Raw genomic sequence first — 6,131 nt, 5'->3', positions numbered from 1 at the left:
ATGATAATAAATAAAGAAGAAAAAGGAATTACGGCAATAGAAATTGAATAAATTAAACTACTGAGTGTCAGAGAAGGGAATGTGGAATCCAGTTTATTTCAGGTTCTATTTTGTGACACTCAATAGAGAAGCCTGCAGAATGTGTTAAGGTTTCTGATCTGTGTTTAAACCTCTGATCATTCAGTTGCACATCAAATGGTGGAATTAATACACCACACTTGTTTACAGTACTTATTACACCACACTTGTTTATGAACTTCTGTACTTTTTGTTGTAACAGTAAAGTCTTGAGAAATGACCAAGTCACAAGTATACACAACAAGCTGTTTGCTTTAATTAAAAACACATATATAGGTATTCACTGTATACTTATTAATGATTGGATAAATGTTTGGACAGTACCTACCCCAGGGAATGTCCCATTGGCTGTGTATTATATGTGCAACATTTGCATATTCTATACAACCCCCACACAACTTGTGTAATTTGTGCAAGTCGATTTAGTACTGCACTCTTCGCAGCGGTGGAATAATCACATACATTAGACTCTCACTGCCTTGTCTCTTTTATTAATGTTAGATGTCAACACTATTGAGCAATACCAATCTTTTGTTAATTTTTATTAATCTTATTTATGATGTGATTCTGGTAAGCAAAATCTCTCACCACAGCTTGGCTGGTATTATTCTTTCCTTTAGGACTGTGCTGCAGGCCCTGATGAAATCTCTAATGCTTTAATCAAGCAAGATCCTGATAGGTAGGGTTTGATCTATCTGCCAATCTTTCATTATGTAGCAATTGTTGGCAGACTCTGGAATACTCAGAAAGGGTCCGTAATTATCCCACTATTTAAGAGGAGTTGCCAGACCATCTCAAGTTCTTATAGATTAAGATCTTTGTTGGTTGTTCCCTCCAAATATTTTTGTAAATTGTCACCACAGCTATTAGAAGAAGAAGTAACAATTTTAAACTGGATCCATTTGGAACAATTGTGTCTGTCCCCCTAGCCTGAACACAAACCAGCACATATTTGTAATATGATATGCCACCCAAACATGTTATAAACCAGCAATTTGTATGCTTGCTTTGTTGACCTTTGGGCAGTATTTGATACACTGGACAGTAGGTGCATGTGGGCCAAATTACCACACTGAGCACTAGGCATATTTTAATAGAACTAATTAAATTTTTTAATTTTGAAAATTGGGCACTGGTCCCACTAGAAAATGAAGAGAGATTGGCAGATCAAATCCCAATTATTTATGCCCTCCAGCAGGGATACGCTCAATCTCTTTTGTTATTTGCCCTATTCTTAGCTCACTTAAGAGTTCAGTTGTCCGTTGCTCATACCTTTTCTACCAATATTAATCATAAGCATGTAATCTAACTACTTAAAGCTGATGACTCTGTTGTTTTAAATCAACTTGCAAATGTTTACAAAAGCAACTGGCTGTCTTGCATATAAGGTAAAGAAAAAGACCTAACCATAAATGTGAGGAAGATCAGAGGATAGTATTCGGAGAAATACATTTGGCATTTGGGTAATAAAAATTCAGAGACTGTAAAACAATATAGACACCTATTTAATATTATATGGAGTTAGAGAGCTCCCCTAATGATAGTTACAACTAATGTTCTGTCTTCAATGAAGGGGCTTCTATGTTTGAAGGTCATTCAGTAATCCCCTTTGTTAGGGTGGTGTACAATAATGCTACTTTTGACATGTGTTGGGGTGGGATAGATATTTTTATTGCAATGAACAAACTTTGATGCAGAACGACATAGTTCTGTTGGCAATACAATATGCATTTTATCACAATACTGCCGGGAGGTCAGTTAACCCAGTGGAGAGGAAGCTGACCTCAAAGTACTGCTTGAAGGCAGCTCCTTTTATACTCAAAACTACAATGAATTCATGCACGTTATCTTAAAAAAGTAATATACAAGTCACAGAATAAGACAAGTTGCTGATATAATTCCATGTAACCACCACACTACCTGCATCCCTGAACTCGTGTCCTCCCCTCTCAGTTCCTCTTATCTTGTGGCCCTGACGGGACTTTGAAACTAACCATGCATGTAAGTGTTCTGGTGCTGTTCTCAGGATTTCTTATCTGACTTCCTACACTGCTGACTAAAACCACCTTTGGCTGCATATTTTCCAAACAGCATCTCTGGTAACAGTAGGAGTGGAGGTACGTGCTTGTGTGCTGTGACCGTAAATTCTTCAAGGCTTTGTTAATCATGTTTTCCTGTTTAGCTAAACTTGCTGAGCTTGTGTCCTGCTTTCCTGTGAATTCAAACCTACTCTGTGTCAATGTGAAACTTAGTCTTGAACTGTTCTTTAATTATGTACAACGCTTTCTGTTGGTGTCTGTGGTGGTGAGATTTCTGACATTTTATATGTTCCTTAACATTCCCCCCTCTAGTTGATATTTCAATTATGTCCTCTGAGCCTGAATCTACACTTAGTATCAGCTGATATATGTTCCTCATGGCATCTGTTACCTGGACTACTGATTTTGCTGTGAACATCCCTCCTACCTAACTCTTTTACAGCATGCTATCACTAATTGAAAAACACAATACATCAAAAGCTGTACCACAATAATTGGCAACAAGGCCTTAAACAGTCTCGACATCCAGGATGGTAGGCAATCAAACTAACCCTTAAAAAATTCCACTGATACACCTCCTTCATCCACCATTTTGTATGGCCTCCGTCAATGTTCCATTGTCTGCATCCTATCTTAGCACGCACACACACCCTCCATTGCGGTCATCAAGTCCAGCACATACCTGTGCTGCATTAGCATTACTCTCATGGCTCTCAGTTCCTCTTTGATAGCACTGAACACATCCTCGGTGGCACTGATCACCTACATCAGTTTCGATCTAGTTATTTGCAACGATCGGGCAGTTGCCTTGGCATAATTGAACAGGCTGTGCTCCTAGGGGACATTTCCCCAGGTCATAGTATCATAATATTCTTTTTCTCCGATGATGGTGAAGCAGGGTGGTTGGGCGGCTAATTGGATGGTCATGTAACTTGGAAATGTCCACTCCTGGAATCACCAGGGAGGGGGAATGCAAGCTGACCAAGATGCAGAGGCCACTCCAATCTGGAGGAAGTTGTGTGTGTTTCGACTCACCGTACTGCTGGTAGTAGTCCATCAGGCTTGTGGTGCTACTCTGCATGTCAGTGTTGTATATTGTGGTATTGCAGTTGGTATTTTTCTCTGAAGCATAAAGAAACAGATATTAATCTCATGACTGACTGTGGGCTTACTGCACCTTCCACCCAAGTGTATTGTACAATGTTCTTCTCCTATGCACGCGCACACTTTCCTATTGCGTCCTGACTAATATCAGTGCCATCCCATAGAGATATGACCCTACTGGTAAACTTCATATTGTGATGACACTGAGCATGGGCGTAGACTGATCCAATCATTTTGAGTCCTGGACTATGTGCACAGTCCTGGGGAAAGGTGTTTACTAAATAATTGCTGCACCCGCTGGATGGGTGCGCCATCCCAATTTTTGGTTTTGTGATGACCTATTTCCTTCATTCATCCTATTCCTTCCTCAATGTCCTGCCTATCTGTGAGGATAAATAATGTTTCTACCAGGGAGTCATACTTTGTGGTGTTAATCCTAAAATGTGTTACTTGGACATATGTTGGCTGCATTCGGGCCTTAATACTACAAAGCTAAAGTGTAAGAGGCATATGGCTGTTCCCTGAGTACTTTTCTAGTTGAGTGTAATCTCCCTGACCCTGCGGCGTGGGGTATCAGTGAGCATGTAAAGCATGATTCATTGGCGCTTTCCAGCATGAATACTATGAGATACATTGCTATGTGTAGCTATTCCTCTCGCAGGCGTGTGACATTATGAAATAATCTTAGGCATGAGTAATTGTAAAAGTGCAAGATAAGCAGCAACATAAAAAAGACAAAAAAGGTAAAAATACATAAGTGTCCATTTGTAGAGTCATGAAAGTGTCTCACTCGTGTGTTGGAGGAAGGGGTTTTTACAGTTGATCCTCTGATCCCTCTCTTTTTCCTTTTCTGTCTGTATAGGTGTCTGATGCAAGGCCGGGTCCAGTCAAACATCCAATAGCTGTATCCATGGCTTCCTGCCATCTACTTTTATTGCTGTGGGGGTACTCATTGTCACTGAGAAGGATCCATCAAATTTTGGGTCTCTCCATATCCAAATGAAATTGTAGATGTACACTTATTGGCCATCTGCAGAACCCAGTATTCAGTCTATACCACTGCTGATGCGTACAGGAATCGTCCAAAAGTGTTATATGTCACGGTTCAAGAGATGGACTCCACTTTCTATCTCTGCATAACGCAGGAGGCAAACTCTCGAGTACGACTTATCATGGTCGCTTCTATCTCCTGAATCTTGGGATTACAGCCTAGCCAACCTACTCAACATACAAAACGGCACTGCTTGCCCAATACCCAAAAGCCACATAGTAAACAGATCTGGGCAGGAAATTCCTAATGAACAGAAGCAGAAAATTAGGGGGCAGGTCAAACAGGTCTCGCTGAACAGGAGATTCCAGTACACGCAATTAAACTATCTCCATCAGACACACCTCACCCCAAAACGCATACACAGCGTGTATGTGGGGGCATCCTCGGACTGTCTGAAATGCTGGCAACCAGAGAGCGGATTCTACCATATGGTCTGGACTTGACCGAGGATATGCCCGATGTGGGGGACAGTGACAGATACGATGTCGGACTTGGTTGGCCGGACTGTGCCTGGCACCCCCAAGCTGTGCCATTTCGGGCTGATGCCATAAGCAAAAAAAGACCCATATGTAGGTTTAGTAGATGTAGCCTTTCTACTATACAAGATGCGTATAGCTATGGCATGGAAAGCCAGCCAGCCACCGGATGTAGATAGCTGGCTACAGGACCTACACAAATGGGCCAAAGCAAAGGCAGATATCATGACACTAAACCGACAGAGCAGGGGAGGGGACCAGATGGCAACATATGGGGATGGTTACATTACTAAACTGGAAGCAAAAAATGACACCCATCCACCTTGACCATGGATGGTGGGGCACAATTTCTACAGGGGTGCGGGGTCACAGTACACACTGAACATACAGAGGGGGAGGCCAAGGATTAGGAAGCAGCCAGGACCCAGGCCCAACATGGTTCTCATTAAAAGTAGCCAAATTCTGCTTCAGACCAACTGCATGACATCACCAATGGTCCCATATATGAGATACAATATATGATAACTAAAGGCTCCAAGCACCAAACCAGTGCTTAATTTATCAAAGTAAAATTGCCAGAGCCCAAGCTCCTTCCAGGGCATCTCTCGCTGTAGAGATGGCTTGGCCCAGTAGTGTTATTATTTTTTTAAAGTATATTGAACACTTTTTCTTATTTATGAGCTCTGCACAGAAGTAGACAACACCACTATGTGGTGGACTGTAATAAGTAAGTGCTGGTGTTTACAAGTAAGTGCTGGTGCCAAGCGCCGGCAAACACCAGCACAAATTAAGCACTGCACCAAGCAAAATGCTGACAGGGAGGGAGAAGGAAGTCATACACATTAATAGAGAAAGTTGTGTACCTACATGAAAGTTAATTGTGTGTTACCGGGGAGTGGAAACCTATAAAGAAGTATACAAACAAAATGATAACATTTTACCACTGAGGCAGCCATGTTCTTTTTTTCAGCTTCCTCAAAATCTTACCATGTTTATGTTGATTGTGCACATTTTTGAGGCATTTTAATAGCTCGCACAATGTGTATGTTTGGACCTATACCTGTCTCATCAGCCTCATGTAAGTACAAAAACATAGATAACAAGCATTTTCAATGCAACAGGTCTCGCATTTGCTCGAGTTAGAGCTATTAGCTTTGTAAAGAAAGAAAAACACTGCGCGATCGCACTGTGTAAAATGCAGCGCGATCGTGCTGCGTGGAAAATAAACAGATAAAGTAGTCCGGACACCAGGCTGAAAACATCGAGCCTCGCATGTTTTCAGTAGTTTACCGGTGCTGTGTAGGTGGGCTAACCGGAAAAGGCATGACGCATGCCTGCCTTTCACAAATGAAAGCAAGCGGCTCTTAAAAGGCACGCCCACGA

Source organism: Pleurodeles waltl, chromosome 4_2 (assembly GCF_031143425.1).
Source record: "Pleurodeles waltl isolate 20211129_DDA chromosome 4_2, aPleWal1.hap1.20221129, whole genome shotgun sequence".
Taxonomy (NCBI): domain Eukaryota; kingdom Metazoa; phylum Chordata; class Amphibia; order Caudata; family Salamandridae; genus Pleurodeles; species Pleurodeles waltl.
This window is presented reverse-complemented; position numbering follows the sequence as displayed.